This window comes from Lithobates pipiens, unplaced genomic scaffold (assembly GCF_037356315.1).
Source record: "Lithobates pipiens isolate NorthernLeopardFrog02 unplaced genomic scaffold, aLitPip1_a1.2 Scaffold_8, whole genome shotgun sequence".
NCBI lineage: Eukaryota > Metazoa > Chordata > Amphibia > Anura > Ranidae > Lithobates > Lithobates pipiens.
In genome coordinates this window covers 687,023,231-687,049,466 of record NW_027507903.1, presented here as the reverse complement: position 1 = coordinate 687,049,466, position 26,236 = coordinate 687,023,231, and the positions used below count along the sequence as shown (strand labels likewise).

At 50.5% G+C, this 26,236-nt stretch overlaps 1 protein-coding gene across 6 annotated transcripts in view; it reads left to right on the top strand.

Annotated features, from left to right (window-relative positions):
* The first annotated feature begins 410 nt into the window (after positions 1–410).
* The window catches only part of LOC143963517 (NACHT, LRR and PYD domains-containing protein 3-like), a 156,632-nt gene continuing 130,806 nt past the window's right edge, over positions 411–26,236 (top strand). The window contains exons 1-2 of one of the 6 annotated variants that reach the window (XM_077473177.1): positions 445–504; positions 726–912. The gene's annotated coding sequence lies outside the window, so the exon portion shown is untranslated. Of the gene's footprint in view, positions 505–725; positions 913–3,587; positions 3,608–26,236 lie in introns of those variants that run through there. The other 5 variants (XM_077473178.1, XM_077473174.1, XM_077473175.1 and 2 more) reach the window with 5 other exon arrangements.

The window sequence follows — 26,236 nt, the reverse complement described above, 5'->3', positions numbered from 1 at the left end:
ACCACAGACTCCTGGGAAAAAAAAAAAGGTCCCAGGAGCCCATGCGGCAGACCCGGAACAAGTGACCTGCCGATTAAGCCCCGCCCCTTTCCGCATCGGCTCCTCCCCTTTCCGCAATTCACTGTGGCAGGAAATTTCAAATAGAAAAAAACTAAAGAAGACAGCTGGAAGGTAAGGGGGTTACCTAACATTTAGGGAAGGGGGGATCACATAGCCCTGGGAGTGTATTTTAGGGTGGACCTCCGCTTTAAGTGCCCGGTATTGAAGTGGTTAAAAAGGAAACATAGCGGTATAACGTTCATTATGGCAGGTGGGGAGTGTTCTGATCAGTATAAGGTATATATTTACTGATCGCACTTTTGCTTTAAATTGACATCCATTACTAACAGGAACTGTATATCCCGCCCACTTCCTGCCCAGCAGTCATATTACATTTCTTTCTAGTGAAGGAAGGTTGCTGAAGACCTCCACTATTCTTAATACTGGCCTTGGAAGCATAAGTCTGTAAGTAAGCAGTCATTAGTTTGGAATTAGTTAGTATAAGTTCTACTAACACAACTACATTGTATCTGTGTGTTTGGTGGATGTTTGTGTCAGAAGGTCACTCGGCTCGGCACATTTCTGCTAGCGAGCGCCTTATCACTATTGTAGCGTGCCTCTTACTATTTCTATTTGTGATGGAATGTTAAATGCTATTGCAGATTTTTATCATTTGTGTTTTGCAGTTTTACACAAAACGTATTCTCAGTAAAGATGAGAACTATTCTCCCTTCCTCCTGAGTCTTTATTGGGAAGCTGTTAGCCGTCTGCCAAGCCTTGTACTTTGATCACATTGTGAGGACAGAACACCCCTTATATTATAACAGTAAATTCCCTGCATATCCGCTCACCCTAACAAAAGTATATTAGCAGGTAAGGGTTATACAAAATGATATAAGAGTACCGGCCATCATGATTACCATACAGACCAACTAGAAAAAAATTCTATATATTTATGCACTATAATTTGAAATAAAAAAGAGGGGGATAAGCCATAACAGAATTAAAATCTCATGATCTAAACGGACCTCTCTGGGATAACGGCTGCGAGATTGTCCCAAGTGGTTACAACTTGCAGAAAAAAAAAAAGCTTTAAACTGCAAAGCCAGATATTACCCTGTAAAGCATACCCCATACCAACGAGTGATGTATACCAGCGAGTGATGTTCTAAACTTTTCTGACGGAAAAAATGTCTAATGCTCGTCTGTGGCTATTGAACTTCCTTTTTATAGTGCGGTTGAATGTGTTGTATGTCAACTCTTTCTTGACAGTTGTAATTTGGTGTGACCGTGTGCATGCAAGACAGCTTGAGCGGAATTCCATCAGAAAAGCCTTCAGAGTTTATTCTGATGGGATAACCGGTCATGTGTACAGGGCATAAGGATTAGGGACGTTTTTGGGTAGGTTTTGTTAGTTGATTGTTGTGTTTGGAAATGTGTGGGTTACATTCTTATTCTGCTTCATTAACTCAACTATTTCTCTGAACGTAGGATTACACATTTAGCTTGGTTTGATCAGACGTCTGTTGGTGTGGCTATTTGCCATTTATGTGTGAGGAGATATACATTTTCAGCCTGACCGCAGATCATAGTATGTTCAGAATAATGGAACTCAAACCAGAGTGACCGGGTTTCATGAAACCTGTCCACCCTGTCGGAAGCCTGGGCTTGAGTGTCTTCCATTTCACAGATTTCTGACACTCGAGTCAGCCAGTCCGCTATAGAGGGCGCTCTTGTGGTTCTCCAGCGGGTCGGGATCAGCACCTTAGCAGCATTCAGCACATGCTTGGTGTGACGGATCTCAGATACCCTGCTGGGCATCTCACCAGACCTGTGTCTCCTGTCCTCCAAACCCACCCGCAGCCTGCAGATTCCCCATAACCAGCCCTTAACCCCTCAATCACCAGACAAGACACACAGGTGTTGAGGGTTAAACATGCAGAGCATAAACTGTTTATTAAATACAAAACATACACCTTGACTAGTGTATAACATATATGCATTTTGCTAACAACCTATACTCCACTTACCTCCCCATTATATAATAAATAAGACCATACCACTTATTGGAGTAAAATAGGCTGTAGCAGCCATTAATTTATTAAACAAACTGTATAAAATATCCAAAAATATATAACTTTAAATAACATAAACCATGATAAAAACAGTAACAGAACAATAACAACATCAGTTATGATGAAAACATCAGCTCCCCCTAGTGTTGGTCTTTGCAAGTACACCAATAACCCTCAGGTTATATCCAAAGATTATGACACTGCGGTCTCTCTGACGTGGGTTATTGGGCCTCAAGCCAACAGGCTGACTCAGAGACGCCCACCTACCGCAATGCCCCCATAACCAATTACCAGATAACCTCCGGTAACTGGAGTACCACCCACAGGACCCGTATTACCGACAGATCCTGACTCTTCATTCAGAACTCTCTTCCTCACCCACAAAGACCAAACACCAGCCACTGCCACGACAGTCCATGTTCAAGCCCTGAAAGAGAAAAACACAAACACACAACACAGAAAAATCACACCCCGACATATACAACCCAAGCTTAGGGAGGGGGGGTGGGGAACTTTTTTCTTGAATGCTGCCTCGTGGAGGGGGTGGGATCAGCTTCTCTGCACTGAGTACCCCACCCCCTACTCCCTTCGGCCAATCCCCCGCCCCCTATCATGCAGGGCTGACATGCACTGTTCACACAGTCATGCCAGCCCTCTGCCTACAGGGTTTTGTTAACCCCTGCGGCGCCGGGCTTTTCTTTAAACACAGTTAGGGACACTCCTCTTAGCCTTGTCATAGAGGGGGTAGGGGACAAGCAAGAACCAATGGGAACTCAACACTTGTACATTGAAACAGAAACTACAGTTTAAACACATGAAGGGATTATGATGAGCAGGCAGCCCCTCCTTACCCATCCCCTGCTGAGAGGGGGATGGGGGAGAAGGGATGTAGCATTACATTACATTATCTCAATGCCATTTTGTCCCCAGGTCTCGTAGCCCCACGCTTTGGGAATACCGCCATCTTGTATATGTCTTTATCAGCTAAAAGTACATTGTTTGTGGAATAAAAGTATATATTTAGCCCAGCCGGGCCAATAAGTTTAGGTAGCCCAGCTCACCCGGTTCTGATGAACCGGCGACCCCGGACACAAATGTCTGGAGGTGGCATCTTCTCCAGGTGGTGGGAGATGGCAAATAGCCCTCCAGATCTCACGTTCTCTGCTGGGCCATAATCTGTGGGTAGGAGGCGAGCCCCCAGCCCCCTCCAAAACACACAGTGACAGTGAGTTCTGTCACACGTGGTTAGCAAATTTTTGTAGCATTTGAGTGGGTAGGTAGAGATGTGTAGAAGGCAACAGGCAGCGTGTAATACTATTTTGGTTTCTGTTTTCAGCTTAATAAGGTCCTTGACCTGGCACCAAAAGGGGGCCAGGGGTGGGCAGTGCCACCAGATGTGTACAAGTGTACCTGTATCCTCCCCATATCTCCAGCATATGCTTGAGGTCTGAGCATTCCGGGAATGTAGTTTTTCTGGCGTGACATACCAGTCAGTGAGTAGTTTATAAGACGTTTCTTGTGTCTTAGTGCTGATAGAGCACTTGTGTGCTAGAATGCAGGTCTTTTTCCATTGATTGTCCATAATGGTCATCTTAAGTGCAGTGGGCCAATCCTTTCTAAATCTGTCTTCAGTATTGAGGTTTGCGTATTGCAGCCACGCATAGGAGACTGGGGTCACCTTTTGTTATTGTGCGCCCTCCGCACATACCTTCTCTAGATCTGTCATCTGTCTGGAAAAGATTCCCTGTCTGGTTGTACCGCCAACGTAGGTGAATAGTTAGAAGTATGTCCAGAGCGGTAAATTGGATAGGCAACTGTCTTTTTTTTAATGTCACAAATTCCTTGAGTCTCCCGTCTTGAAAACATTCTCCTGCTTGCAGGGATTTGTTGTTAGGAGGGCAGAATAGCAAATGGTTCCCAATCCCCGGTGGAATGTCTGGATTGTCTGTTAGTGGTGTTAGGGGGCTCAGTAGGGGGGTCACTGTAGGGTGTTTTGCCACTTCTAAGTAGATATTTAGTGTTGTTTCCATTAGTGGATGTTGTTTTAATGTTTGGTCTTTTTGGAGTCCCGGGTTCCATGGAGAAAAAAGTAGGGGGTAGGAGCTTAATCCATCCTCTAAGGCTACCCAGTCTTTAGGTCCCCGGTGGCAGTGCCAGTCAACTATTCTTGTTAAATGGGACACTATGTAGTATTTCCTGAAGTCAGGGAGCCCCATCCCTCCTAATTCCTTTGGTCTGGTCAGAATTGCGTACTTGATCCTAGGTTTTTTTATTTGACCAAAAGAAGGTCAGAAGTATGGTGTGTAATTTTTTTTAAAAAAACCTCTGAGGTATTTTAATCGGTAACACCCATAGGGTATAGCAGCCTGGGCAAAATTACCATTTTCAGAATGGCAGCCCTCCCAAACCATGAGAAGTAACCTGCGTTCCAAAGTTTTAAATCCTTTTCTATCATTTGAAGTAAAGGTGGGAAGTTTGCGTCATAAGTCATTGACAATTTAGGGGTCAGCCATATTCCCAGGTATTTTAGTGCCGATCCCTCCCATTTGAAGGGACAATTTTCTTGGGTTCTGGCTAGATTAGTCTCGGACAGGTTGATGTTCATGGCCTCAGATTTTGATAGGTTTATTTTGAGATTGGAGGCAAATCCATAATGGGCAAAGGATTTCATAAGATTGGGAAGTGTGATGTGTGGTTTTGTCACAAAGAATAGGAGGTCATCTGCGCATGCTGCCATCTTGTATGCCCTGTCATGTAGAGAAATGCCTTTCACCGAGTTGTCTTTATTTACCGTATAAATGAATGGTTCTAGGGAGAGAATGAACAGCAGTGGGGACAAGGGGCAGCCCTGCCTCATGCCATTCAGTATCTCTACTTTGCCTGATTAAGGTTCCATTCATTTTTATTCTTGCCGAAGGTCTTTGGTATTGTGCTGTAATCCATGCCATCATGTGAGGATTAAGTCCTATGTGATAGCAGATTGCGAACATGAAGTCCCAGGCGACTCTGTCAAAAGCCTTCTCCACCTCTGTGGATAAGAGAAGACTTTCCATGTGTCGGGATTGTGATGTTTGTGTGAGAAGGAGTGCTTTTATGATGTTGTCTTTCTCTTCCCTGCCTGTAGGATGAGCTTCGTGTTCGAGTCGAACATACGTTCAACTCGAACATCGGCTGTTCGCCCGTTCGGTGAATTTCGAACGTTATGGGCCGTTCGCACCAAATTTGTGTGGCGCTCACGCCCCACAATGCACTGCGATGGCACAGTTCATTGCTGGCTCATGATTGGCCAAGCATGCACTGTGACCCCGCATGCTTGGCCAATCACAGCGCCGACAGCGAGGAGAGCCATGATTGGCCACAGGCAGGATGCCTGTGGCCAATCATAGCTCAGGCTGTGTAGTACACACCCCACACTATATAAGGCCGTCAGCGCGGCGGCCTTGTATAGTGTGTTGGCATCTGTAGCAGTTAGTGGGTGTTCTGTGTACCTTCAACACAGTATACACCGATCGTTATCAGCCAATTTTTGAGCCACCTGCCATCTGCAGGAGTTAGTGGATGTTGTGTGTGCCTCCAGCACAATATACACTACCCAATTGCTGGTTTTCCCAACTCCCTTCAGGCCATTACCATGTCTGGAAGGCCAGCAAGGAGAGGCAGACAGGCGCGAGCCGATAAGAGGGCAAGCAGGCTCTGTGTTTAGAGACAACAGTGCTGGTCGTGGACGCGGTGCATCGTCATCATCAGCACGTGGTAGAGTCCTTCTTTTCGGCAACTGGACATGTTGAGCCGCAACATGCCAACGACTTGGTAGAGTGGATGACCAAGCCCTCTTCATCCTCCTCATCCTCTCTCACCCAGGCTCAGGGTACTAGCAAAGCAGCTGCCAACGCGTCGACTTCCCTCCTCTCAATGTCATCATCAGTAACTCCTTCCCTAGACCCACCACGTCCTCCTGAGGAGTCTCCTGAACTCTTTGAGCACAGTGTTGGGTACATGCTCCAGGAGGATGCCCAGTGTTTTGTAGGCTCTGATGATGATACTCAGCTAGAGGAAGGCAGTAGCGTGAATGCAGAGAGAGGAGATGCTCAAGAAGGACAGAAATCTGGCAGTCATGTTCCACAAGCTGCAGCATACTGCCAGGTTTGCTCCAGCAATGAAGAGGGAGGGGATGATGAGGGCACTGACTCTACATGGGTGCATGGTAGGAGAGAGGAGGAGGAGGCACATGTCCAACGAGGCAGGATGCCCTCCGGGGGCCAGCTTAGGGGCAGCACACCGACTGAATCACACCGCAGAGCTCTGCCTTTGCAGGACGCTGCCTCTGCGCGTTATTCTAAAAGTTCTTTGGTGTGAGCCTTTTTTGAGACGAGTGCATCAGATTGCACCGCTGCTATTTGCAACATATGTCTCAAGCATATCTCGCGTGGCCAAAACATCAGCCGCTTGGGCACCACATGCTTTACCAGACATATGTTGACCTGCCATGCAGCTCGTTGGCAAGCGTACCTAAAAGACCCACACCAAAGAACAAAGTGGACCTCTCCTTGCTTCTCATCAGCTGGCATCTCCAACCCCACTAGACCTTCAGTCCTCTCTGAAACCTTCTCTGAGAGGAATGAAGGTGTACAATTAGGTGTGTCACAGCCAAGTGCTTCCGGGCACTCTGCTAGCAGTACACCTACGTCCGATTATAGCAGGCAAATGTCCCTGCCCCAGCTGCTGGACCGGTGAAAGAAGTTCACTCCCAGCCATCCACATGCCCAGCGGTTGAATGCTAGCTTGGCTAAATTGCTAGCACTTCAACTGCTGCCTTTTCAGTTGGTAGACTCGACCCCCTTCCGTGAGTTTGTACAATGTGCGGTTCCTCAGTGGCAGGTCCCCCAAACGCCACTTTTTCTCATGGAAGGCAATTCCGGCTCTCTATCGGCATGTGGAAGGCAATGTCCTTGCCTCGCTGGACAGGGCAGTCAGCGGTAAGGTGCATATTACCGCTGACTCATGGTCCAGCAGGCATGGACAGGGACGTTACCTGTCTTTCACGGCCCATTGGGTCACTCTTCTGGCAGCTGGGAAGGATGCAGGACAAGGTGCAGTAGTGTTGGAGGTTGTTCCGTCACAACGCCTCCAAAATGCTACTATTGGTTGTGACACACCTCTCTCCTCCACCCCCTCCTCTTCTTCTTCCTCCATGGCCTCTTCCAGTGCTCTGTCCTCAGAACCAGCGGTGCTCCGTAGGCGTTCCAGGGGCTATGCAAGTACGCAGGCAAAACGATGCCATGCTGTGCTTGCGCTGGTTTGTTTGGGGGACAGAAGCCACACTGGAGCGGATGTTTTGTCAGCTCTGCAGGGGCAGGCCAAGAGGTGGTTGACGGCACGCCAGCTTAAGCCAGGAATGGTGGTTTGCGACAATGTCACCAACCTCCTCTCCGCCCTCCGACAGGGACAACTGACCCATGTGCCCTGTGTAGCTCACGTAGCTGGTGGTGCAGTGGTTCTTGGGCAGGTACCCGGGCTTACAGGATGTCCTGAAGCAGGCTAGGAAAGTCTGTGTGCATTTCCGCCGATCATTTAATGCCTGTGCTCGGCTGGCTGAGCTCCAAAAGGAGTTGAACCTGCCCAAGAACCGCCTTATATGTGACATGCCCACCAGATGGAACTCAACGTTGGCCATGCTGCAGCGGCTGCACACACAGCAGAGGGCCATCAATGAGTACCTGTGCGACTACGGCACCAGGACAGGGTCAGGGGAGCTTGGTTTTTTCTCACCACGCCAGTGGGGCATGATCAGGGATGCATGAACTGTCCTGTCACCTTTTGAGGAGGCCACAAGGATGGTGAGCAGTGACAGTGCATGCATCAGTGACACTGTACCTCTTGTCCACCTCTTGGAGCATACGCTGCGTGGAATAATGGACAGGGCACTTGAGACAGGAAGAGGAGGACTTCCTTGCCTCTCAAGCCCCCCTTTATCCAGACAGTGTTCCTGCTGTGCCACCCATCACACAGGAAGAGGATGAGGAGGAGGAGGAGGATGATTGTGTCAGCATGGAGGTGGAGGCTGGCACTCAGCATCAGCAGCAGCAGTCTTGTAGGGATGATTTACAGTCCCATGAAACCCGTGGACTTGTACGTGGCTGGGAGGAGGTAGCTGCGGATCATGTTGTCCTTAGTGACCCAGAGGACTCCGGACCAATTGCCTCAGCTAACCTACGCTGCATGCCCTCCCTGATCCTGCAAAGCCTGCGGAAGGATCCTCGTATTCTTCGGATCAAGCAGAGGGACCATTACTGGCTGGCCACTCTCCTTGATCCACGGTACAAGGGTAAGGTTGCCGACCTTATCTTGCCATCGCAGAGGGAGCAGAGGATGAGGCATCTCCGGGAGGCCTTGCAGAAAGGTCTGTGCAACGCATTCCCAGAGACTGGGAGGTTACAAACTCCTGGTCCTGGACAATGTGTTGCTGAGGCATCGGTCAGAAGGAGCGGTGGAGAAGGTGGCCGTCTGAACGATGCTTTCAGACAATTTTTTAGTCCGCAGCCCCAAGGTATGATCGGTTACAGCAACCATCGCCAGCGTCTGATTTACATGGTGCAGGAATACCTAGGGGCAAGGTCAGACTTGGACACCTTTCCCACCGAAAATCCTCTGGCTTACTGGGTCTTGAAGATGGATCACTGGCCAGAGCTTGCACAGTATGCAATTTAGCTACTGGCCTGTCCTGCATCCAGCATTCTTTCGGTACGCACCTTCAGTGCTGCTGGTGGCTTTGTTACCGATCACAGGGTGCGCCTGTCCACCGAATCAGTTGATCGACTGACCTTCATCAAGATGAATCAGTCTTGGATCACCCACAGCTACCAAGCACCTGAAGGTGATGTAACCAAATAATTTTTTTTGAAATATCACATCCCTTCAAGACTGCCTATGCTGAGTGACTGTCCTGTTATGTGGATTGTCTATCCTCTTCCTCCTCCGCTGATATGTTGGAAGAACATTTCTGGTTCTGGGTGATGCCATCAGCCCAATTTTTCTGCCCCTGTTTAACAGGGGCGTTTAATTAAAATTTTTGATGCAATGCTTTGCAGCAGGGCTAATTCCTGCGCTACAACTAGAGTATATGGGAGAGGTTGCAGTGTGGTGGCACCAGCACCAGTGCCTAAGGCACAATTTTTCTACCACTGTTCAACAATGGCATGTAATTACAATTCTTGATATAATCGTTCACAGCAGGGTGCTCCAGCGCCCACCAAGAGTCACTTTGAGGGCTTGCAATGTTTTGGCAAAACCAACACCTTGTTCCGCCATTTCTGCAGAGCATATAGGGCAGGCCCCTACTTTCAAACATCCAACTTACAAACATCTCCTACTTGCAAATGGAAGGAGACAACAGCAAGTGAGATGAAAAAAGACGGACAGCAAAACAAATTATACAGGGGTGATAACCCTTCCCTATGTTTTCCAAAAAGCTTAAAAATAGTTTTTTTGACTGGAGCTACAGTTGAAAATTACAAACAGATTTAACTTAACACAACAAACCTACACAGTCCCTGTCTTGTTTGCACCGCCTGTATACTGCTGTTCTGAGTATATAGGGCCTGGGGGCCACACGTATTTCCTTTTTTTAATATGGGTACGGGGTTCCCCTTAATATCCATACAAGACCCAAATGGGCTGGTAATGGCTAGGGAGGGCTACCCATGCCATTTTTCTCAATGATTTTCAACCATATTGCAGGAACCAGATATAACATTAAAACTGCAAGCAGTTTTAAATGACGTTATTTCCGTTAAATGTCATTTTGTGCAGGGACTGTTCTAAACACGGGAAACACGTGGCACTTCACAGGCATACTACAGACACCCCCCAGGCACGATATTTAAAGGAATATTTCACTTTTTTTTTCACTTTAACGTCATTAAAATCAGTGCTCCCACCAAAACTACTGTTTTTAAAACTTTTTTTTGCATTGACCCATGTCCCCTGGGGCAGGAGCCAGGTCCCCAAACCCTTTTTAGGACAGTATCTTGCATATTAGCTGTTAAAATTAGCACTTTTAATTTCGAAAGTTCGAGTCCCATAGACTTCAATGGGGTTCTAACGTTCATACGAATTTGGGGTCCGTTCGAAAGTTCTGGTGCGAACCGAACCGGGGGTGTTCGGCTCATCCCTACCTGCCTGGTATAAAGCCTACTTGTTCAGGACCTATGATGGCGTCTAGGTGCGGCCTTAGCATATTATCCAGGATTTTAGCTAGCAACTTCAGGTCCATGTTCAGTAAAGAAATAGGCCTGTAGCTGGAGCACTCTGTGGTGTCCTTGTTGGGTTTGTGAAGAACCATAATGTGTGCGGTGAGAAGGTCTGTGGGCACCGATCGAGTGTTAGCCAGAGAGTTGAAGGCTTTTTTAAATGGTTCTGTCAGTATGTTCAAAAAAGTCTTATAATGAATAGAACTGTAGCCAGGGCCGGACTGGTATACCTGGAGATTTCCCGGTAGGTCGCCTGCCTGGGGCCACTTTTAGTTGCGGCTGCATCCTCCACTCTCTCCTGCGGATCACAGCGCTGGCTAGCTCTGTGTTCAGTGGCCGATCTGTAACATGGCCCCGCTCCCTCAGACCGGCTCATGTGATAGTAGATAGAATCAACTTTCCGCCTATCACAGGTCTGAGGGGGCGGGGCCATGATACAGAGCGGCTACCAAACACAGAGCCAGCCAGCGCTGTGATCCATAGAGATGTTGCAGGTACAGCCCGCCCTGTGTGCCACAGTGCCTGGATAGGAGGATCGGCGGGGTGGGGGATGCAGGGGGCCCCCCTGTCGATTCTCCTATCCAACTTATTTTACTTTCCCCAGTTCACGTTGTGTTCCCTGCCCCCCCAGTGCTCTCCTCCACCACCACACTCTCCTGCCCCCCCCCCAGTGTTCTCCTCCACCACCACACTCTCCTACCCCCCCCACAGTTCTCTCCCCCCTGTTCTTGCTGCCCCCCCAACTCTCAAGCTCTCCCCATCCTTCTATAGCCACCATCCCAGTGCTCTCCACTCCTTCCAGTGCTCTCCCCCCTGTTCCCCCCCAGTGCTCTCCCCCCCAGTGCTCTCCCCTGCCCCCCCCAATGGTCTCCCCCCATTGCTCTCCACTCCCAGTGCTCTCTTCCCTGTTCCCCCCCAGTGCTCTCCCCCCTGTTCTTACCCCCAGTGCTCCCCCCATTGCTCTCCACTCCTCCCAGTGCTCTCCCCCAGTGCTCTCCCCCCTGTTCCCCCCAGTGCTCTCTCCCAGTTGCTCTCCACTCCTCCCAGTTCTCTCCCCTCCCCCAGTGCTCTCCCCCCTGTTCTTCCCCCCAGTGCTCTCCCCCCTGTTCTTCCCCCCAGTGCTATCCCCCTGTTCTTCCCCCCAGTGCTATCCCCCCTGTTCCCCCCAGTGCTCTCCACTCCTCCCAGTGCTATCCCACCTGTTGCTCTCCACTCCCAGTGCTCCCTGTAACGGCACCCCTAATATTACTGGGGGTTAACACCATTTACGATGTTCCCTCTCCTAGACACACATCCACTCGCTACCAATATCCACAGCTAAATGACCCTTTCCTATAGGAACCGACCCCTCTGGAAGAAGATGAGACGCACTCTGTCTCTTCTGTAGTAGGAATGCCTTTATTATTGAGAAACATTGTAACTTTATACACAATTCAAGGCACATGCTTTAACATGAACAAGGGCCCAGCTCCACCCACACATCCCAAGACTCAACACCTCATCCTGACGTCTGCTAGGCTTCAAACGATCCCACCCAATACACATCTTTTCACAAAGGGTTGGCAGCCAGTCTGTCTGGCACTTTACAATACACACAAGGACAGACTTAAATGAACAATAGAAATGCAAAACAACTTAATTCCTCACAGCAATGATACTTAACCCCCATATACAGTATACATCCAATCTATATACAATGTATATACAGCCTTGAATATGGCTATCACAGACCATATCGGGGGTTTCTTTTATTCACCCTGTGTCCAAAGTGACCCCACTGTCACACATCTCCCCTTTCGGCAGGGGACTAACAGAGGAGGGGACCCCAGACGGGTTGACTCCGCAGTTCGTCCATGGGTCCATTCTTCCAATACTGGATAACCCATCAACATTGCACTAGGAGCCCGGGAGGGCGTCGGTTTGCCGGGACAACCCATCAGCATTGCCGTTTTGCTTACCGGGTCGGTAGCTGATGGTGAAGTTGTAAGGTTGTAGGGCTAAGCTCCACCGCAGCAACCTGCCATTATCTCCAGAGACCCGGTTAAGCCAGACCAATGGGTTGTGGTCGGTGACCAGTGAAAATTCCTGTCCGTATAAGTAAGGGTTCAGCTTTTTAAGGGCCCAGACCAGGGCCAAACACTCCTTCTCCACTGCCGCATAGCTCACTTCCCGGGGTAATAGTTTTCTACTCAGGTATGCGACAGGGTGTTCTCCTCCATCCTCCCCAACTTGGCTCAGCACCGCCCCCAGTCCAAACATGGAAGCATCCGTGTGGACAAGAAAACGTTTGTTAGGTACTGGGGCGGCCAAGACAGGGGCATTTACAAGTGCTTGCTTGAGGGCTAGAAATGCGGATTCACAAGCTGGAGACCAGAGGACTTGCCTAGGTAAATTCTTTTTCGTCAGGTCAGTCAGGGGTTTGGCGATAGCACTATAATTAGGGACAAAACGTCGGTAGTACCCTGCAGTTCCCAAGAAGGCCAATACCTGGGTCTTAGTACGGGGCGTGGGCCAGTTAGCTACTGCCTCTACCTTGGCTGGCTCGGGTCTCTGGTTCCCACACCCCACTCGGTGTCCCAGGTACTGCACCTCCGCCATCCCTAGATGGCAATTGTCTGGTTTCAAGGTCAGGCCTGCGGCCCGAATTTTGTCCGGAACCACTCCTACGTGAACCAGGTGCTCCTCCCAAGGCCCACTGTAGATCGCAATGTCATCCAGATATGCACATGCTAAATCCTGGAAGCCATCGAGGAGCCTATCCACCATACGTTGGAAGGTCGCCGGGGCATTTTTCATTCCAAATGGCATGACCTTAGACTGGTACAGGCCAAATGGGGTTACAAATGCCGACTTGAGGATAGCATCCTTGGCCAGGGGGATCTGCCAATAACCTTTACACAGGTCTATTGTAGTTAAATAACGTCCCCTGGCTATACGATCTAGTAGTTCGTCTACCCTGGGCATCGGGAAGGCATCGGTGGTGGTCTTCTCGTTGAGTCGCCTGTAGTCCACGCAGAACCGGGTAGTCCAGTCTTTCTTAGGCACCAGGAATACAGGCGAGGCCCAAGGGCTGTCAGAAGGCTCAATGACTCCTAACTGAATCATCTCCTGTATCTCCTTCCGCATTTCCTCTCGGACTGCTTCAGGGATACAGTAGGGGGGCTGGCGGAGGGGTGCTTGTCCAGGGGTCTCTACCTTATGTACAGCCAGGGTCGTATAGCCCGGTTTTTGGGAGAACATCACCCGTTTCTCCCACAGAAGCCGCTTAGCCTGTTCCTTTTTGTGGGGCTTAACCGGTCTCCTAGCTGTACAAGGCTAATGAGGTCAGTCTGGGGCTCTCTCTCTAGTAAGTCAGGGAGGGGTAAACCTTCTGAGTCATCCGCAGCAGGGGCACATACTGCAGCAACATCCTCCTGCCGTTCCTGATACTCCTTCAGCATGTTCACATGAAAGGTTCGCTGGATTCTTTCATCTGCACAGCTGGCAATGACATAGGTAGTATCACATACCTGGGCTACTACTTTATACGGGCCCTGCCAAGATGCCTGCATCTTGTCGGTCTTCACAGGCTTGAGCACTAAGACCTTCTGCCCAACCTGGAAGACCCGCTGTCGGGCCCCCCGGTCGTACCATCTCTTCTGTCTTCCCTGGACCGCCTGGAGATTCTCTCTTACCATCAGAGACAGTTGCTCCATGCGGTCCCTGAGTTCCAGAACATAGGGTACTATGGGGGTCCCTTCTTGCTCTGTCTCTCCCTCCCAGTGTCCTCTGATGAGATTGAGGGGTCCGCGGACCCTTCTCCCATAGAGCAACTCGAAGGGCGAGAACCCAGTAGATTCCTGGGGTACCCCTCTGTACGCAAATAACAGGTGAGGCAGGAATCTCTCCCAGTCTCTGCAAGAGTCTGAAAAGGTCCTCAGCATTTGCTTGAGGGTCCCGTTAAAGCGTTCGCAGAGACCATTAGTCTGGGGGTGGTAGGGGGAGCTCAGTAAGGGCTTAATATTGCACACCTTCCACAACTGCCGGGTGAGTACCACGGTAAACTGGGTTCCCTGGTCAGAGAGAATCTCCTTAGGGAACCCCACTCTGGTAAAAATCTTAACCAGGGCATCAGCTACTGTCTCTGCTTCAATGTTGGACATAGCTACTGTCTCTGGGTAACGGGTGGCGTAGTCCACCACGGTGAGAATATACTTCTTTCTGGATGAACTAGGCCGGGCCAGGGGACCCACAATGTCAACTGCTATGCGGTAAAAGGGCTCCCCAATAATAGGCATGGACATGAGTTTAGCCTTAGGGTGGTCCCCCCTCTTCCTTATCCGTTGACATGTGTCACACGTTTTGCAGTATTGTCACACATCCTGGCTAAAATTGGGCCAGAAGAAATTCTGTGTGATCCTATGGGCCGTGCGACGGAACCCTAGATGTCCTGCTAGTGGCACATCATGCCCGATTCGCAGAATCTCCAGCTGGTATTTCTTAGGTACCACCAGCTGTCGTTTCTGCGAAGGGGCCTTACTTCTCTGAGATGGCTTAGGGATCCTATACAGTCTATCCCCATCCCATTCAAACAGCTCCCCATCTATTCCCCTTTCCTGAGTATCTGCCTTAGCCCTATACTTGTGTAAGGTCGGGTCCTCCGGAGTTTCCCTCCCGAATGCTTCTGGGGTATCCCAGCCTAGGCGCGCCTGATCTAAGGTACGTGTCGGGGAGGATAGTCTCACCTGGGTCTCTGCAGCAAGCGGGCTGGTTCCAGCAGTACGTGTCTGTGCACGTGTAGTCACAGGGTTGACTTCATCGGGGCCCATCGGGGTGTAAGCAGAAAGGAGGGGGGCCAAATCATTCCCCAGTAGTACATCCGCAGGCAAGTCCTTCATCACCCCCACATTCATGTGTCCCGAACCAACCCCCAATCCAGGTGAACACGAGCCACGGGTAGCCGGAAGATGGTACCTCCCGCTACTCTTACGGCTACAGTGTCTCTGGTGTGTTGGCTCTCTGGGATGAGGTTCTTCTGTAGTAGGGTCATGGTAGCGCCGCTATCACGTAAGCCATTGGCTACCGTTCCATTAACCCGGAACGTCTGCCTATGTTGTTGCCTGTTGTCCCGGTTATCTGCTTGTATTGGATCAGCCTCGTGCAGGACGCCCCAATGTTCTTCCTCCTCAACGCAGTGGGCCGCAGGCATGGGTGTGCGGGGGCTCCCCCTTGCTGGTTGTCTCCATGACTGGGACTGGATGGCTGGATTTAATGGACAGTTTGGCTGATGGGTTGTGCATAGTCCTGGGAGTTGAACCTGGGCTGCTGAGGATAAGTGGCCGCTGGGGTTGGTGCTGATAAACCGGGCCGAGATGGTGGATAGCGCTCTCTTCTGCCTGACCTTCGAGAGTCCAGATATTCATCTGCCAAAGTAGCCGCTTGCTGTACAGTCCGTGGTTGCTTATCTCGTACCCAATCCCGTAGTACCGGAGGGGTGTGGTTAAAGAACTGTTCTAAGAGTACTAGTTGGGTGATGTCCTCTATGGTATGAGCGTGGCTTCCCTGGATCCAGCCCTTAAGGTCTCGCTGCAAACGATGTGCCCACTCCACGTATGTTATGTGGGTTTGTTTCCGGGATTCTCGAAACTTAATCCGGCTGGCTTCGGGTGTAATGGCAAATCGGGCTAGCAGAGCTTCTTTTACCCGGTCATAGTCTTTAGCGTCCTCATCCTCCAGGGCCCGATACGCATCCGCCGCTCTGCCAGTTAAATTACTTGCCAGTAAGGCGACCCAATCTTGGGGCAGTACTTCATGTATCTGGCATAGTCTCTCAAAGTCCTGCAGGAATGCTTCAATTTCCTCTTCTCCCTCCTTAAATAGTTTGAACGCCCGAAAGGGCAACTTACGGATAGGCGCTGCATCTTTAGGTGTTGTCTCCGATTGCCGTATTTCTGCCATTCTCTGCTCATGTTACCGCTCTAGTTCTCTCTCCTGTCGCTCATCCTGCAGCTGGATGTCTCTAATGGCATTCTGTATGGCGGTCTCTGATGGGTTAGCACCATATAATGCCACCCGCTGTCGAACTCGTTGCTGAAACAAGTCTTCAACTGACCGGGGTCCTGCATCACCATCCCTCTGATCCATCTCGGTTAGTTCCCTGATCAAGGTGGCCTTGTTCTTTGTCCCACTGGTCCCTCCACGGCTCTCAAGTAAGTCTTTCAGTGTGGCTTTCCTGCAGGCTGCATGGCTGGTCATTTACTGTGGTGGTTTGAAGTGTCCCAGTAACTGGAGGGAAGATCCCGCCGCTGCCAACCAATGTAACCGGCACCCCTAATATACTGGGGGTTAACGCCGTTTACGATGTTCTCTCTCCTAGACACACATCCACTCGCTACCAATATCCACAGCTAAACGACCCTTTCCTATAGGAGCCGACCCCCCTGGAAGAAGACGAGACGCACTCTGTCTCTTCAGTAGTAGGAATGCCTTTATTATTGAGAAACATTGTAACTTTATACACAATTCAAGGCACATGAACATGAACAAGGGCCCAGCTCCACCCACACATCCCAAGACTCAACACCTCATCCTGACGTCTGCTAGGCTTCAAACGATCCCACCCAATACACATCTTTTCACAAAGGGTTGGCAGCCAGTCTGTCTGGCACTTTACAATACACACAAGGACAGACTTAAATGAACAATAGAAATGCAAAACAACTTAATTCCTCACAGCAATGATACTTAACCCCCATATACAGTATACATCCAATCTATATACAATGTATATACAGCCTTGAATATGGCTATCACAGACCATATCGGGGGTTTCTTTTATTCACCCTGTGTCCAAAGTGACCCCACTGTCACACTCCCTCCCCGTTCTTCCCCCCCAGTGATCTCCCCCTGTCCCCCCCCCTGTTCCCCCCAGTGCTCTCCCCCCTGTTCTTACCCCCAGTGCTCCCCCCATTGCTCTCCACTCCTCCCAGTGCTCTCCCCCAGTGCTCTCCCCCAGTTGCTCTCCACTCCTCCCAGTGCTCTCCCCTCCCCCAGTGCTCTCCCCCCTGTTCTTCCCCCCAGTGCTCTCCCCCTGTTTCCCCCAGTGCTCCCCCTGCCCCCCCAGTGCTCTCCACTCCCCCTAGTGTTCTCCCCCGTGCTCTCCCCTCCCCCAATGCTCTCCCCCCTGTTCTTCCCCCCCAGTGCTCTCCCCCTGTTCCCCCCCAGTGCTCTCCCCCGTTGCTCTCCACTCCTCCCTGTGCTCTCCCACCTATCCTCCCCGTGCTCTCCCCTCCCCCAGTGCTCTCCCCCTGTTCCCCCCAGTGCTCTCCCCTCCCCCTGTTCCCTCCCAGTGCTCCCCCTGCCCCCCAGTGCTCTCCACACCCCCAGTGTTCTCCCCTGTGCTCTCCCCCCCAGCGATCTCCCCCCTGTCGCCCCAGTGCTGTCCCCCCTGTTCTCCTCCAAGTGCTCTTCACTCCCCCGTGCTCTCCCCCTGTTCTACCTCCCAGTGCTCTCCCCCTGTTCTACCCCCCAGTGCTCTCCACTCCCCCAGTGCCCCTCCCCTGTTCTTCCCCCCTACCAGTGCTCTCCTCCCTGTTCTTCCCCCCAAGTGCTCTTCCCCCTGTTCTTCCCCCCAAGTGCTCTCCTCCCTGTTCTTCCCCCACAAGTGCTCTCCCCCCTGTTCTTCCCCCAAGTGCTCTTCCCACTGTTCTTCCCCCCAAGTGCTCTCCTCCCTGTTCTTTCCCCCAGTGCTCCCCAATGTTCTCCCCCCAGTGCTCTCCCCCTATTCCCCTGCCAGTGCTCTCCCCCCTGTTCTACCCCCCAGTGCTCTCCCCCCTGTTCTACCCCCCAGTGCTCTCCCCCCTGTTCTACCCCCCAGTGCTCGCCCCCTGTTCTCCCCCCAGTGCTCTCCACTCCCCCAGTGCCCTCCCCCCTGTTCCCCCCACGCACTGCACTCTCTCCCCTGTTCTTCCCCCCAGTTGTCTCCCCCCAGTGCTCTCCCCCGTTCTTCCACTCCAGTGCTCTCCTCTCCCCCCCAGTGCTCTCCACTCCTCCCAGTTGTCTCCCCCTTGTTCTGTCCCCCCAGTACTCTCCCCCTGTTCTTCCCCCACAAGTGCTCTCCCCCCTGTTCTCCCCCCGTGCTCTCCACTCACCCCAGTGCTCTCCCCCATGTTCTTCCCCCCAGTGCTCTCCCCTGTTCTTTCCCCCCAGTGCTCTCTCCCGTTCTCCCCCCCAGTGCTCTTATCTCTCCCCCAATGCTCTCCCCCCTGTTCTTCCCCCCAAGTGTTCTCCACTCCCCCCAGTGTTCTCCTCCTGTTCTCCCCCCAGTGCTCTCCCCCATTCCCCCCCCAGTGCTCTCCACTCCCCTCAGTGCTCCCCCCAATGCTCTCCCCCCTGTTCTTTCGCCCCCAGTGCTCTCCAGCTCTCCCCATCACTCTCCCAACCCTGTTCTTTCTGGCTCCCTGGTGCTCTCCAGCCCACCCCCCCAGTGCTCTCTACCCCAGTGCTCTCCACCCTGTTCTTTTTGGCTCCCCCCAACACTCTCCACTCCCCACCCCTGTACTCTCCACTCGCCCCTGCATTTTGCCCCACCCATGTGCTCTCCAACCCTACCAGTGCTCTCCAGTCCCCCGTGCTTTCCACCTCTGTTCTTTCTGGCCCCCACTGGTGCTCTCAAGCTCCCCCCCATTGCTCTGCACTCCCCCCTGCTTTTTGTACCCTCCCAGTACTCTCCAGCCCCTGTGCTCTCCACCCCTATTTTTCTGCCCCCCAGTGCTCTTCACCACCCCACACTCTTAGCCCCCCAGTGCTCTCAGCCTACCGTGCTCTCCACCCCTGTTTTTTTGCCCCCCTAGTGCTCTCAAGTTCCCCCCAGCTCTCTCCGCTCCCCACCCCTGTGATCCCCCCTCCCCCCTGCTCTTTGAGGATGGCTGAAGGTGCAGGTGGCCAGGGACCACTCCTTCTCACAGCAAACAGATCCTCTGGAAGGAGCACCATCTGTGTTTGCTAGACCACGTGTCTGTGGTCAGATGTATCATGGCACCGTCACTATGTGCCAGAGATACATTCACTTGCCGCTGAACATGGCCATATAGCTCTGGGATGCCCTTCTGTGAGAACTACTTCCTTTCTGGGACCTTCCATTGTGGTGTTCCAATGGCCACAAATTTTCGAAAGGCCTCCGAGTCCACCAGTTTTTATGGCAGTAGTTGGCGGGCTATCAGTTCTGACAAGCCAGCCGTCAACCGTTGGACAAGAGGGTTATCCGGGGTCATCATTTTTTTACGCTCGAACATAAGGCCCATGGAAGCCTGCCTTTTTGCAGAAAAACGTGAGCTTGGCGTGATGGAAGGTGGAGTGGAGGACAATTGTGAGGAGAAGAAGTAGAAGACGAGGCTGGACGGTGAGAGCCTGGAGTGTGGCTTTGTGTGTTCCGTTGCTCCCACTGGGCTCGGTGATGGCAGCTCATGTGCCTTCTTACCACCCCTGCGGAAGGGCCTGCCTCTTCCTCTGCCTGTCATTTTTTAAATGACCCTGTGACAAAAGTCTCTAGAGAAGTGCAGTATGTTTGTGGAAGAATGTATACAACACCCCGCTTCAATCTGTTGTTTTTGGGGGCCACTGGTCTATCACACCAGTTACAATACTTTTTTTTGGATTGCGTTTGTCACTCAGAACCGCTCAGCAGTCACAATGCTGCACAGTGGAAACGTACTATACTATGCTTTCTATATGTGCAAGTATTTTATACGTGTATTACACAACTATATACTGCACGCCAAATAGTACACCTATACCAGTCCTTATAAGGACCTTTGTGGAACTAGTAGGATGTGATTAGCAGACTGTACCTCAGTCCCTATACTGATAAAGAACTGCTGCAGAATAGGGCAGCAGTCAGCAGTAGGGCACCTCAACCCTATATATTGTGGACCTATACCAGTCCTTAAGGATTAACAGACTGTACCTCACTCAACCCTATAGACTGTACTACGCTATACCTTACCAGTCCTTATAAGGACCTTTGTGGAACTAGTAGGTTGTGATTAGCAGACTGTACCTCACTCAACCCTATATACTGTACTACGCTATACCTTACCAGTCCTTATAAGGACCTTTGTGAAACTAGTAGGTTGTGATTAGCAGACTGTACCTTACTCAACTCTATATACTGTACTACGCTATACCTTACCAGTCCTTATAAGGACCTTTGTGGAACTGGTAGGTTGTGATTAGCAGACTGTACCTCACTCAACCCTATATACTGTACTACGCTATACCTTACCAGTCCTTATAAGGACCTTTGTGGAACTAGTAGGTTGTGATTAGCAGACTGTACCTCACTCAACCCTATATACTGTACTACGCTATACCATACCAGTCCTTAGAAGGTCCTTTGTGGGACTAGTAGGTTGTGATTAGCAGACTGTACCTCAGTCCCTATACTGATAAAGGACTGCTGCAGAATAGGGCAGCAGTCAGCAGTAGTGCACCTCAACCCTATATATTGTGGACCTATACCAGTCCTTAAGGATTAGCAGACTGTACCTCACTCAACCCTATAGACTGTACTACGCTATACCTTACCAGTCCTTATAAGGACCTTTGTGGAACTAGTAGGTTGTGATTAGCAGACTGTACCTCACTCAACCCTTTATACTGTACTACGCTATACCTTACCAGTCCTTAGAAGGACCTTTGTGGGACTAGTAGGTTGTGATTAGCAGACTGTACCTCAGTCCCTATACTGATAAAGGACTGCTGCAGCATAAGGGCAGCAGTCAAGTATAATATTCTTTCTATATTTGGAAGAAAGAATATTATACGTGTACAACCCTATTACCATACCAGTCCTGAAAAGGACCTTTGTGGACCTAATAGTAACAGCTAATGATTAAACTGACTGTCCCTCACTGCTACACACAGCGTCCTGTCTGTCCCTCTGTACACTGACAAAACACAGGCTGCTGCAACAATAACTTGAATAGCAGTGCACTCAAAGCTATATCCTGTACTACACCATACCAGTCCTGAAAAGGAATTTTGTGGACCTAATAGTAACAGCTAATGATTAAACTGACTGTCCCTCTCTGCTACACACACCGTCCTGTCTGACCCTATCTGCACTGACAAAAGACAATCTGCTGCAACAATGACTTGAATAGCAGTGCCTCAAACCTATATCCTGAACTACACCTACACCATACCAGTCCTTAAAAGGACTTTTGTGGTTCTAATAGCTAGCGATTTGGGTCACTGCAGTCTCTCCCTGCTCCACACAGCAACCACTCCCTATAGTGACAGTATAAAGAATGTAAAATGGCCGCCGGATCGGGTCTATTTATAAGTTGGGGGAATGTCCAAGTGTCCATGTGCTGTAATGTCTCAATTGGCTGTCCTGTACCCCATGATGGATGTGTCATCATAGGTCAAAGTTCTTTTACACAGTAAACACGTGGGTCCGCCGGGCGAACAGCGGCAATAGTCCACCGATCGGGCGAATTGCGAACAGCCGAAATTCGCCGCAAACCGACCGCCGGGCGAACAGTTTGGCCATCCCTACCAGAGACCTTCTGTAAGTTGTAAAGGCCAAAAGGAAGTCCAAAAAACAGGAAATCCAAAAGGGGGCCACCCTGGAGAACCCCTAAAAAGGGAAAATAACAGGGAAAAAAATAGCAAACAAGGAGCTACTTAGAAGGGAAACACTGGGGCTGAAAATAAAATGCTGGGTCAAAGAACAGAGGAAGGAAAAAAAATTATATATATATATATATATATATATATATATATATATATATATATATATATATATATATATATATATATATATATTTTTTTTTAGTGCAGAGTACACTGGGTACGGAAGTGTAAATAAGTAGATAAATGCACCAATGTATGATAAATATAATTTATCAGTGTAGGGACTGAGGGACAGTCTGCAAATCACTAGCTACTAGGTCCACAAAGGTCCTTTTAAGGACTGGTATAGGTGTACTATTTGGGGTGCAGTATATAGGTGTGTAATACACGTATAAAATACTTGCACATATAGAAAGCATAGTATAGTGCATTTCCACTGTGCAGCATTGTGACTGCTGAGCGGTTCTGCAGCGATACTACAAAGAGTGACAAACGCAATAAAAAAAGTATTGTAACTGGTGTGATAGACCAGTGGACCCCAAAAACAACAGATTGAAGCGGGGTGTTATATACCTTCTTCCACATACATACTGCACTTCTCTAGAGACTTTTGTCACAGGGTCATTTAAAAAATGACAGGCAGAGGAAGAGGCAGGCCCTTCCGCAGGGGTGGTAGGGGTAGGGCAGGAGCAACAGGCTTGAGCCAAAGTGGGAAATTGCAGAAGGTGCGTGCGATTACGTCAAAGGACGCACCAGACTTGGTTGAGTGGCTCACTCAGCCTTACTCTTCTGCACCCTCCTCATCCTCTCGATCTGCACCCTCTTCTTCACTCTCTGCTGTGTGCACCCCCAAAGACACTACCACCAACACCACCACCACCATATACCTTCCGCTTGAGTCACAGGAATTCTTTTTTCGATTCATATCAAGAAATTTCCGATGCACAGCCACTCTTGGCATTGGATCAGGAAGAGGAGGAAGCAACAACCGCCACTCAGCAGTCTGACGACAGTACCCAGATCAGCCCAAGGAGGAGGTTTGTCCCCGGTGTTGCTGCCTACTCCGAGATCTCTACTTATAGCGGTGGGGAAGGTGACGTTGATGAGGACGTGTCTAGTGATGTCACATGGGTGCCCACAAGAGAGAAGGGGAGTTCAGAGGGAGATATGGACCAGCAGATAGGGAGGAGAAGCAGGCAGAACTTAGATTGCACAGGAGAGACAAAGCAGACTGCTAATGTATCAGGAGCGAGGCATTAACCATGTACAGTCACATCTGGTGCTCCCAGGATGCCGGCACATGGCTCCGCAGTGTGGGCTTTTTTTAACGTGTCCACTGCTGATAATAGTGTTGCCATCTGCAATCTTTGCAATCAATGCATAAGTCGCGGTAAGCCCAACACTCACCTTAAGAAGGCACATGAGTTCCCATCACTGAGCCCAGTGGGAGCCACGAAACACACAAAGCCACACTCCAGGCTCTAAATGTCCAGCCTCGTCTTCTACTTCTCCTTCTCCTCTCTCCTCACAATTGTCCTCCACTCCACCTTCCATCACGCCATCCACGTTTTTCTGGAAAAAGGCAGGCTTCGGTGGGCCAAATGTTTGAGCGTAAAAAAATGATGACGCCGGATAACCCTCTTGCCCAATGGTTGACGGCTGGCTTGTCAGAACTGATAGCCCACCAGCTACTGCCATATAAACTGGTGGACTCTGAGGCCTTTTGAAAATTTGTGGCCATTGGAACACCACAATGGAAGGTCCCAGGAAGGAAGTATTTCTCACAGAAGGGCATCCCAGAGCTATATGGTCATGTTCAGCGGTAAGTGAATGTATCTCTGGCACACAGTGTTGGTGCCAAGATACATCTGACCCCAGCCACGTGGTCTAGCAAACACGGGCAAGGAAGGTATATCACTTTTACTGCCCACTGGGTGAACCTTCTGACGGCCGTCAAGCATGTAACCCGTGGCACCTGTGCAGATTTGGTTTTACCGCCATGGATTGCATGCAGGCCTTCTTCTCCTCCTCCTACTCCATCTTCCTCCCTCTCCTCCTTGGCTGACTCCACCTTTTGCGCTGCTAGCTAGCTGAAGGAGGAGGAAGATGAGGAAGTCGCAATGCTGGATGAATTCCCAGGGGGGGGGCTACTCTATCTCAGACAAGTCAACAACAGGAGTCTGAAGAGGAGTCAGAGGAGGATGGTGCCGGGGCGGATGAGGAGGAGCAAAAAGAGCATGCTTTAAACCTTTCTGGGATCCCTGTTGTTGTGCGTGGATGGGGAGAGGATAACGAGGAGGACGACATTATCCTGGATGATGATCAGGAGCCAGGCCACCACACCACTTCCAGTTTAGTGCAAATGGGGGCCTTCATGCTCCAGTGTTTTAACAGGGACCCCTATATAAAAAGCATAAGGGTCAAGGACCAGTACTGGGTGGCAACATACTTAGACCCCCTGTACAAACACAAAATGGCGGAAATGTTACCACCGTCACAGAGGGCTGTCAGAATGGAGCACTTCCAGGCCTTGCTTCGAGAAATGCTGCATTCTGCTTTTGCGTGCGCTGGCAGAGGAGCAATTCCCACTCCCAGAGAAAGAGTTGCGGGTACCAATCCAACAGCGCTTGCAAGAAGAGGGCGGTTTGAAGATGTGTTGGGGACTTCTGATGTGAGGTCATTCTTTCAGCCGACCCATTGACGGGTCTCATCCAGATCCAGCATCAGGGAACACCTAGACCGACAGGTGTCCGACTACATCGGGTTAACGGCCGATGTGGACGCTCTGAGGAGTGCTGAACCCCTGGACTACTGGGTGGGCAGGCTTGACCTCTGGCCAGAGTTTGCCCAATTTGCAATCGAACTGTTGGCTTGCCCCTCGTCCAGTGTCCTGTACGAAGGGACGTTCAGTGCAGCAAGGGGGATCGTGACCGATAAGCGCACTCGCCTAGCTCACGACAGTGTTGACTACCTCACATTTCTAAAAATGAATGAGGCATGGATCTCAGAGGAATTCAACACAGGTGACCAGTAGACCATGTATATCTCTATAAACGATTTATTTAATCGAGCACACAGACCTTTTTTCTACATTTGGCTCACTTCCTTTTACAAAAAAAGCACACTGTACCCTCCTGTTTGAAGAGGTTGAGCGGTGTCATATTTTTGGGGCCCAGTCGTGAGTTGCTGGTATCAGTGCTGCTGTCAGTGCTCTCGATCACGGTGCTGGTGTCAGTGCTCTCTATCTCGGTGCTGGTGTCAGTGCTCTATATCACGGTGCTGGCGTCAGTGCTCTATATCACGGTGCTGGCGTCAGTGCTCTATATCACGGTGCTGGTGTCAGTGCACTCTATCACGGTGCTGGTGTCAGTGCACTCTATCACAGTGCTGGTGTCAGTGCTCTCACTGTGCTGGTGTCAGTGCTCTATATCACAGTGCTGGTGTCAGTGCTCTATACCACGGTGCTGGTGTCAGTTATCTATATCATGGTGCTGGTGTCAGTGCTCTATATCATGGTGCTGGTGTCAGTGCTCTATATCACAGTGCTGGTGTCAGTGCACTCTATCACGGTGCTGGTGTCAGTGCTCTATATCACGGTGCTGGTGTCAGTGCACTCTATCACGGTGCTGGTGTCAGTGCACTCTATCACAGTGCTGGTGTCAGTGCTCTATATCACGGTGCTGGTGTCAGTGTTCTATATCACGGTGCTGGTGTCAGTGCTCTATATCACAGTGCTGGTGTCAGTGCTCTATATCACAGTGCTGGTGTCAGTGTTCTATATCACGGTGCTGGTGTCAGTGCTCTATATCACTGTGTTGGTGTCAGTGCACTCTATCATGGTGCTGCTGTCAGTGTTCTATATCACAGTCAGCAGGGGCAGATCCAGGGGGGGCAACAGGGCAATTCCCCCCCCGAAATAGCACTGACTGAAGTGACAACAGTGACATGACATGTCTGAGTTGCACTTCAGGTGCTCTGCGGCTGCTGCTGCCTCTGCTGAGTCTCTCTCACATCAGCCGATCAGCGGCGCAGAGAGAGAGACTCGATAACAGCAGGAGGAATAGGTGGGTGGAGCCTCTTCCCCTGCACTTATTGCTAATGCCTGGGCCGCCTGGCGTCTAGCAACGAGTGACGTCAGTGAGTCACGTCGGACTCCAGTCTCACTCTCAGAGCCGACGTGACTCACAGTCACTGTATGGTGTGTTGGAGCTGCTGGAGACATGGCCAGGAAGGGAGAGGAGAGAAGTTACTTGCAGT